This window comes from Pleurodeles waltl, chromosome 7, assembly GCF_031143425.1.
Source record: "Pleurodeles waltl isolate 20211129_DDA chromosome 7, aPleWal1.hap1.20221129, whole genome shotgun sequence".
Classification (NCBI taxonomy): Eukaryota; Metazoa; Chordata; class Amphibia; order Caudata; family Salamandridae; genus Pleurodeles; species Pleurodeles waltl.
The window spans coordinates 188,769,185-188,779,598 of record NC_090446.1 but is presented as its reverse complement, the minus strand read 5'-3'; positions in this window follow the sequence as shown (position 1 = coordinate 188,779,598).

Here is a 10,414-nt window from a genome sequence, read left to right as displayed (position 1 = left end):
GGCACTACTTGCTCCCGGATTGACACCACCATAGAACATACAAAAGAAACTGGCAATTGAAATTGCTGAATTAGAGAAGCAGATTCGGGAATCCAGTGTGATTCTGGACACCAAAGATCTCCTTGACAAAACTGAAAAGACAGTATCTGAATTTAACAGAAATGAACAAGAGGAAAAAACACAAAAGGGACATTAAAAATTACAAGACTGAGAGAACATACCCTTATCTGATGGACGAATTTTATGTTAACAGAACATATAATAACCAAAGTTTTGGGCGAACCTGGGGGAGATTCAGCAAACAAAACACAATTGTTTCCTTTTCCGATACTTTTGGTGATTCCTCAGACAATACAGATCCAGGAGAGGGTATAAGTGCCTCCTCTGGCAATGCCAACACTTCTTTTTTAGGAAGAGGCCAGGGATGCCCAATGAGGCGGGGGGAGGACGATCACAACAGTGGTACAGCACTCCAGGGGAACATCAAACACGCCAAAAACATTACCAGTGGTAAACATACCAGGAGTGACCGACAACAAGATGGATACTTTCCAAACAGTGCCCATTTTTAATCTTTCCACTTACCAACTATCATCTGTGGAAACATTGTTATTAAGCAAGAGTCTTTCCATTGTCCCCACCACTCGTCCCAATTACCTTGAACCCCCAAACTGTGTTACTACAATTCTTTTGCAACATTCACCTTCATGCCTTTTCCTGGGGAGACCCAGTACTTAATCAATGGCCTATACAAATTTCTTACCCCTCTCTACATTTGTGCCACCTTCCAACTCCCTAACCCCTAGATACAGACTTTTGAAAAATTGGTACTCAATGAATTGGTTAAATATGAACAAAAAACTTCTTTTGTCCCGAAAAAAGCCCTTGATAGTCTCATACAAAATCAGTCACTGGTTATTAAACCAGCTGATAAGAGTGGGGTATTGTGGTCCAGGGTACCGAGGCATATAAAGCAAAAATTACAAGACTATTGTCTAACACAAACAACTATTTGAAACTCAACACTAATCCTACTAACATGATTCAGAATGTAATTTTTGACATCACGGAGAAGGGTAAAACAGCCATTTTTTAAAGTCCCAATAAATTAAATTATCTCAGCATTAGGTCCCCTAGAAGACCGGTCATCTACACACTATCCAAAATTCAGAAGAGTGTTGAGGCGCCGCCCGGCCGCCCCATTGTCTCTGTTTTTCGCTCCATACTGGAACCCTTAGGACTAATAGTCCCCAAGGAGATGGTATCAGGATTATTGAAAAGACCCTTGATCAGCGGCCTTGCCCTCATTCAGTCCCGACTTCTTTAATTATTCAACTTCTTGAGTTATGCCTAACTCAGCACATTTTTTATTTTGATGGCAGTTTTTACCAACAAGTCAAGGGGACATCCATGGGGACTGTTTTTGCCCCGAATTTTGCTATGTTGTTCATTGATTACTTAAAGGTTCACAACATTCTTGCCCAAAATAATCCTTTCTACAAATATTTAGGGATTTTGAAATAATGCATTTACAATACCTTTAGGAGATTGCATGGGTCTGAGGCTGCCCTCTGGGAAATTGGGCAATAGTTGAATGCCAATTGCAATGGTCTCCATTTCACTCTGACACACAGTAGATAGGAAATTGTGCTTCTTGACTTAAAAATTAAAGTTTCTTATGGTGAAGTGACAATGTTTCTACATTGCAAACCTACAGAGAGGAACACCTTTCTCTCTTACATGAGTAATCACCCATGAGCTCTAAGAGACTCTTTAAACCTTTTCACAATTGCTCTGCATTCATAGGAATGTTTTTTTTCCAAAGAAGAATTCGTTACAGAGGTCAAGGTGCTGTCTGATAGACTATGAGCAAGGGGTTATCCATGCACACTCATCAGACAGTCAATGAAACGAGCCTGGTACTGCCCTAGGGAGGTCCTTCTCATTCCTAAGAACAAAAAAGATATTAATCTCCTTGTCTGTGAGATTACCTTGTCCCTGGTGTGAAATCAGTCAAGGAAATGCATCCTCTGACATAGGCCGGTACTTAATGGAGGAGACTTAAACTTTGGACGCCTGCTATTTTTCTTCCACAGAGGAAAGAATATTAAAGATCATTTGGTGCGGGCTAGCTTACCCTTTAAAACCAATAACCCCTCACCCACATCTCTGGGGCTTTCCTCCTATACTAGGACATTTGAAATGTGGTAATTGCATTGTATGTCAGTTCACTTTTGAATCTAGGATATTTGAATTTGGCAGGATCAGTATTACGTTGACCCAACTTTCCAACTGTAATACTGCAAATGTTATATACACTACATTCTGCCTCTGTAATAAAATCTACATTGGTCAGACTACAAGAAAATTCGGATTCGCATCTGCCAGCACAGGAACCTCTGGTGGATCATTTCCCAGAAAAAGACCATACAGAAAATTACCTTAGTTGGCAAGTGTTTGAGGCAGGCAAACCTCCAAAAAGAGGGGGAGATATTGTGGCTTTACTGAACAAGGAGGAATTTAAGTGGATCCTTGCACCAACAGTGTGCACGCTGGCCTGAATAGGATGGACGACTGGACAACACTGGTGTAACTTATTGTTGCAAAGTCAACCTTTTGCCCTGTTCACCCCCTTTTTTTTGTTGCTGACTGGTGCTGATGGTAACTGACTCTTGACTCTAAGCTCTGGGATTTGTAAGCCCAGGCGAGTGCTATGTTAAAACACACACATGTAGTAGAGTACACTAGGTATTAGATTACCCTTCCAATTGTCCTGACAGTCCCTGTAAGCCCCTAGTATATATTGGGGCAAGGGTGTACCATCTGCCTATAAGCCCCAGTATATAATTGGGCATGGAGATTAGAGACCCAGCAGAATTTTTTCACTTGCATGTGTGCCCTGCTGTCTTTAAAAGTTAAATTCCTTCCATTTATTTGACAGCCTCTATAAGTCCCTAGTAAATAATTGGCAAGGGGGTGCCAATTACCTATAAGACCCTAATACATAATAGGGCATGGAAGTAGAGGCCCATCCGAATTGCTGCCCTTTGCATGTGGGCACTGCTGGAGGTTTTCTGTCATTAGGGTCAAGCGCAAAGTGCTCCGTTCCTGGTGTAATCTCTCAGGGCTTTTAACATGCCCATGTCAAGTGTAGGAAAGTACCATCTTGCTTGGCATGTTACCCCCATATTTCACTTTATATATGTTGTTTTAGTCTATGTGTCACTGGGACCCTGCCAGGCAGGGCCCCAGTGCTCATAAGTGTGCCCTGTATGTGTTCCCTGTGTGAGGACTAACTGTCTCACTGGGGCTCTGCTAACCAGAACCTCAGTGGTTATGCTCTCTCTGCTTTCCAAATTGTCACTAACAGGCTAGTGACCAATTTCACCAATTCACATTGGCATACTGGAACACCCTTATAATTCCCTAGTATATGGTACTGAGGTACCCAGGGTATTGGAGTTCCAGGAGATCCCTATGGGCTGCAGCATTTCTTTTGCCATCCATAGGGAGATCTGACAATTCTTACACAGGCCTGCCAGTGCAGCCTGAGTGAAATAACGTCCACGTTATTTTTACAGCCATTTACCACTGCACTTAAGAAACTTATAAGTCACCTATATGTCTAACCTTCACCTGGTGAAGGTTGGGTGCAAAGTTACTTAGTGAGAGGGCACCCTGGCACTAGCCAAGGTGCCCCCACATCGTTCAGGGCAAATTCCCCGGACTTTGTGAGTGCGGGGACACCATTACACGCGTGCACTGTACATAGGTCTCTACCTATGTACAGCGTCACAATGGTAACTCCGAACATGGCCATGTAATATGTCTAAGATCATGGAATTGTCACCCCAATGCCATCCTGGCATTGGGGGGACAATTCCATGATCCCCCGGGTCTCTAGCACAGAACCCGGGTACTGCCAAACTTCCTTTCCCGGGGTTTCACTGCAGCTGCTGCTGCTGCCAACCCCTCAGACAGGTTTCTGCCCTCCTGGGGTCCAGCCAGGCCTGGCCCAGGAAGGCAGAACAAAGGACTTCCTCAGAGAGAGGGTGTTACACCCTCTCCCTTTGGAAATAGGTGTCAGGGCTGGGGAGGAGTAGCCTCCCCCAGCCTCTGGAAATGCTTTGATAGGCACAGATGGTGCCCATCTCTGCATAAGCCAGTCTACACCGGTTCAGGGATCCCCCAGCCCTACTCTGGCGCGAAACTGGACAAAGGAAAGGGGAGTGACCACTCCCCTGGCCTGCACCTCCCAGGGGAGGTGCCCAGAGCTCATCCAGCGTGCCCCAGACCTCTGCCATCTTGGATTCAGAGGTGTGCTGGCACACTGGACTGCTCTGAGTGGCCAGGGCCAGCAGGTGACGTCAGAGACTCCTTCTGATAGGCTCTTACCTTTCTTACTAGCCTATCCTCCTTCCTAGGTAGCCAAACCTCCTTTTCTGGCTATTTAGGGTCTCTGCTTTGGGGAATTCTTCAGAGACCGAATGCAAGAGCTCACCAGAGTTCCTCTGCATTTTCCTCTTCACCTTCTGCCAAAGGATTGACCGCTGACTGCTCAGGACTCCTGCAAAACCTCAACAAAGTAGCAAAGACGACTACTGCAACCTTGTATCGCTTCATCCTGCTGGCTTTCTCGCCTGTTTCCTGGTGGTGCATGCTCTGGGGGTAGCCTGCCTCCTTCTTGCACCAGGAGCTCTGAAGAAATCTCCAGTGGGTCGACAGAATCTTCCCCCTGCAACCGCAGGCAACAAAAGACTGCATCACTGGTCCTCTGGGTCCCCTCTCAGCACGACGAGCGTGGTCCCTGGAACTCAGCAACTTTGTCCAAGTGACTCCCACAGTCCAGTGACTTTCAGTCCAAGTTTGGTGGAGGTAAGTTCTTGCCTTCCCGCGCTAGACTGCATTGCTGGGTACCGCGTGATTTGCAGTTGCTCTGGCTCCTGTGCACTCTTCCAGGATTTCCTTCGTGCACAGCCAAGCCTGGGTCCCCGACACTCTAACCTGCAGTGCACAACCTTCTGAGTTGTCCTCTGGCGTCGTGGGACTCCCTTTTCTGACTTCGGGTGGACTCCGGTTCACTCCTCTTCCAAGTGCCTGTTCCGGTACTTCTGCGGGTGCTGCCTGCTTCTGTGAGGGCTCCCTGACTTGCTGGGTGCCCCCTCTGTCTCCTCATCCAAGTGACGACATCCTGGTCTCTCCTGGGCCACAGCAGCATCCAAAAACCCTAACCGCGACCCTTGCAGCTCACAAGGCTTGTTTGCGGTGTTCCTGCATGGGAAAACCTCTGCAAGCTTCTTCACGACGTGGGACATCCATCCTCCAAAGGGGAAGTTCCTAGTCCTCTTCGTTCTTGCAGAACACAAAGCTTCTTCCATCCGGTGGCAGCTTCCTTGCACCCTCAGCTGGCATTTCCTGGGCATCTGCCCACTCACGACACTGTTGCGACTCTTGGACTTGGTCCCCTTGTCTTACAGGTACTCAGGTCCGGAAATCCACTGTTGTTGCATTGCTGGAGTTGGTCTTCCTTGCAGAATCCCCCTATCACGACTTCTGTGCTCTCTGGGGGTTGTAGGTGCACTTTACACCTACCTTACAGGGTCTTGGGGTGGGCTATTTTTCTAACCCTCACTGTTTTCTTACAGTCTCAGCGACCCTCTACAAGCTCACAGAGGTTTGGGGTCCATTCGTGGTTCGCATTCCACTTTTGGAGTATATGGTTTGTGTTGCCCCTATAACTATGTGCTCCTATTGCAATCTGTTGTAACTTTACACTGCTTGCATTACTTCCTTTTGCTATTACTGCATATTTTTGGTATTGTGTACATATATCTTGTGTATATAACTTATCCTCATACTGAGGGTACTCACTGAGATACTTTTGGCATATTGTCATAAAAATAAAGTACCTTTATTTTTAGTATATCTGTGTATTGTGTTTTCTTATGATATTGTGCATATGACACCAGTGGTATAGTAGGAGCTTTGCATGTCTCCTAGTTCAGCCTAAGCTGCTCTGCTATAGCTACCTTCTATCAGCCTAAGCTGCTAGAAACACCTCTTCTACACTAATAAGGGATAACTGGACCTGGTACAGAGTGTAAGTACCCCTTGGTACCCACTACAAGCCAGGCTAGCCTCCTACATTGGTTGTGCAGCAGTGGGATAAGTACTTGTAACTACTTACCACTTTGTCATTGTGTACTTTTCATTAGAGAATAATATACAAAACAAGTTCAGTGTATGTACACCTAACCAAAAAGTTCTGCTTTTCTTCTCTTACACTATCTGCTAAGTGCTGAAACGTTGAAAAAGTTTTTTTTTTTTTTTTCTGTTCTTTAAAAAGTCCTGAAACCTTTTCTCTCTTTTATCTGTCTCTAAACCTTCTTCTATCATGTCTGGTGTAGGAACTCCTCTTAAATTGGTCAATACAACATATGACAATCTTAACTTTAAGAGCCTAAGGAGTATCTGCATTGATAGAGGTTTAGTGGTAGGAAAGAACCCTTCTAGAGAATTTCTATCTAACATGCTCATTGAAAATGATAAGGCCCAGGGTGGTACTTCATCATAAAGGTTAGTAGATAGCTCACACTCTGACCCAGGGGAGACCCTTGAGGGAGGGGTACAGGGTTCTTTTCCAAACCTGCCCCCTTGCAGACCTCATAGCAATGCTGGTAGTAATAGAAGCTCTCATCATAGTAGGGATGTTTTCGTTCCTGAAGGCCAGGTTGTTAGCGTGCCAGCTAATAGGGACAGGTCTCCCTCTGTTCATTCCAATATTTCTTCTGTGTCAAAACATTCCCAACCCACCCACCCTGTTGACAAAATGTTAGAAAGGGAACTCAACAAGTTGAGAGTGGAAGAGACCAGGCTGAAGCTTAAACAGCAACAGCTGGCTCTAGACAGGGAATCCCTAGACTTAGAGAAGGAGAGCCAGAGGTTGGGGTTAGGGCCCCATGGTGGCAGCAGCAGTATTCCTGATAGCAATCCTGTGAGAGAGCATGATTCCAGGAATCTGCACAAGATAGTTCCCCCTTACAAGGAGGGGGATGACATTAACAAGTGGTTTGCTGCACTTGAGAGGGCCTGTATGGTACAGGGGGTCCCTCAAAGGCAGTGGGCTGCTATTCTATGGCTATCTTTCAATGGAAAGGGTAGGGATAGGCTCCTTACTGTGAGAGAAAGTGATGCCAATAATTTTGCAGTTTTGAAGGATGCACTCTTGGATGGATTTGGCTTAATCAGTTAGGTTGGTTTGGGGGCTTGACTTTTTAAAATTAGTTTGATTTATTTAGTTAAAAGCATGCATACGTATTGCCTTTTCCGGTGGCACTAGCCAACTACTGAAAACATACGAGGCTCCATGTTTTCTGTATGGTTTCTGCACTACTTTTTCTCTTTATTTCGTAGGCAGCGCGATCTTGCTGGGCATTAGTAGAGCAATTTGCCTGACATTGACCCTGTTACACGGATATTTGCACTTTTGCCGTTTACATGGATAATTGCACTTTTGCCGGTTATATGGACAAATGCACTTTTGCCAATACATTTCACTGCGAGCGAACTTCTGTTTCCTTTTGTGTGTTTGCTTTGCGCTAATGGCAGTCGTCGGCTCGCATATGTGAAACTGTTTTACTGTTCATTTTCAGTTTATGTGGCAAGAAAAGTCTGGTTAGGAGTTTACAACGGTAATACCTTTAACTCGAGTAAACGCGAAACCCATTCCATTCCAAATGCTTGTTTTTAAAAGCAGCCTGACTCTGCAGACTGCATTTAAATGGAAATGGTGTCCAAATTCGACTTTGGTGCTGTGGGCACTTTAAATGGGATGATCTACCATATTTCACATATTAGGTACCCCCAGGGTCTCCCCTAGGTGTCCCAGGGGTGGGGGATCATGTAACTATAAGTGGGGGCCTTATAAAAGATAGTTTATGAACCCTGGTTAGGGAAAAACTGATCTTTTCATTTCCCCCCCATTATAGATACTGGCGTTCATAGGCTACCATTGTTGTTTTGTATTTCATGGTAATTATAGTAAGGAAAAGTACAGAAAAGTCATTCAAGGACTTAACAGATCTGTTTTGATAAATCCAGTAATTTGACATTGGTGTATTTATCACAACTTGCACAGAAAAGAAGTTATAAGGCTTTTCTTTCCTTAAGCTAAAACCCAGCCTTCTGAAGGTCCCCTCTGATTGGTCAGTGCTAACAGGAGTAGCGGAGCTGTTTGAGTAAGTGATAAGTGGTTGTCCAGGGGAGAGCCTATTCAGTGAAGGGTAGCTTTGGGGCTACCCAGGAATGCCATAGCAGGGGGAGTGGTAATAAAACATACAGCCTCAAAGGAGAGCAAGTCAGGAGGGAATGCCCGATCACCCAACCCCCACCTTCTGGACCCTTCAGCCAGATACCTGGCTTAAGGAAGGAATTGCAGATATTAGAAGGAGGATAGCTAAGGAAATGAGCCACACTGGAGGATGGTTTAGTCCGGTCTTATTGCTCTGCTGAAATTTCAGTCATCATGGATTTTAGAAGAATGGTGCTTTCTAGGACAGGAATATGCCACATTTTGTTGGAAGTGGCCATGAATCTGGGTGTCATTCTAAATCCTATTGGTTCGGTGCCCCTCTTCTTGATACCCTTGAGCTGGGAATAAATATGTGAGAGGAGCACTTCTGAGTGATCTGCGCCTGCTGCACAATCTGGTACTACAGCCCTGGGGACTGGGCCTTGCTTCAAGAAGTATCCAGGAGTGGACTCCCTGCAGCTACAGGTTAACAGAGCTTTACCTGTATCATCCCCGGCAATAGTCCCCAGCCTGGAGTGCATCCAGTGGACTTTTAAGGATTTGGCCAGGTGTATTGTGGGAATTGTGGTCCAGCTTTCCAGGTACCATCAAGGAGATTCCAAACCCTTGGATATGTGTTTTGGACCCTCTGTACCTGCAAGGAGGACTTCAGGAAACACCTCCGAAAGATTGGAGAATTTTGGTAAACTTGGCACTTTGTGTTTCTAAGCACTGGGAAGTCTTTATTCTTTAAAAAAAATCATATTTCTGGTTCCAAGGAGCAACCAGGAGATTCCAGACCCTTGGATATGTATTTTGGATCTTTCTACCTGCAAGGAGGACTTCAGGAAACACCTCCTGAAGTTTGGAGAATTTCGGTAAAGTTGGCACTTTGTGTTTCTAAGTGGTAGAAAGTGTTTATTCTTTTAAAATTCATATCTTTGGTTCCCTACATTGGATTTTTGTCGTTTTGGTGTCTATTTACTCATAATAATATAACCTATTTTTATAAATCGGTGTGGGATTTTTATTGTGTGTTGTGTCTCACTTATTTAGTGTATTGGTGTTTTTGAATGCGTTACACTCTTGTCTCCTAAGTTAGGCCTGCCTGCTTGGTTACAGCTACTAATGGTTGAGCAAGGGGCTAATTTACTGAGATCTTTACTGAACCTATATTTGCATAGTGGCCTTATTGTCAGTGGGAGGTTCATACTTACCACTACCAATCATCCTCTTTCCAATACTTATCCTTTACAGTGGATAGATCCTAACTGTGGTCATTGTGTACTCCTTTCCACTGACAATTTAGGATAGGCACTTTGGGATGTACACATTAGTGACTTTATAGCTCTCTGTGTATATACGAAAGATTGTTGTATATAACTTTTTTTCTCAATGCATTTGAAATAGCAATGTACATACCATCGCAACTCTCTTTGTGTTTTGACTCTCTTCTCTCTTCGTTTCTTTTTTCCCTTTTCTCTCTCCTATCTCTTTTCCCCCCACCCCTCCATTGTAATTTTTATTTTTTGAGAGTGATCATGTTGATGGCACATTGCATGTCACACATTTTTTGTTGGGGTGTTATTCATTGTGAGGCCCTTTGTTTCTGTACTTTTAGCTCCCTGTTTCTCTCATATTGTCACATGACCATTGACCTTATGTTGGCTCCCATGTTGGTTGATTGATCCATTAGCACATTTTTTGATTTGCTGTTTTCTGCAGTATACTATACTGCCAGTGTTGATTTGATAGATGATTGGTTACACTGTTTTGGAATTTTCTTACTCCTTGTCCAAACCGAATAGTTGTGGGTTTGCCGGTCCCTGCATCCTTTATAAGATGGGCGTCCAGAATCTAGAGCGCTGTCACCTGACCTTCTGCTACATTTATTGCCATGGTGAGCATTGCCCTCGCTCTTCCGGTCCTATCCTCACCGCTGATCACGATTTTAGAAATTGAGTCTTTGGTTGGCAGTCAGGTTACCCACATCCAAGCAAGGACCCTCACTCTAGTCAGGGTAAGTCGCACACACTCCAAATTATCTTGTGCCCACCCTCTGGTAGCTTGGCACTGAGCAGTCAGGCTTAACTTAGAAGGCGATGTGCAAAGTATTTGTGCAAT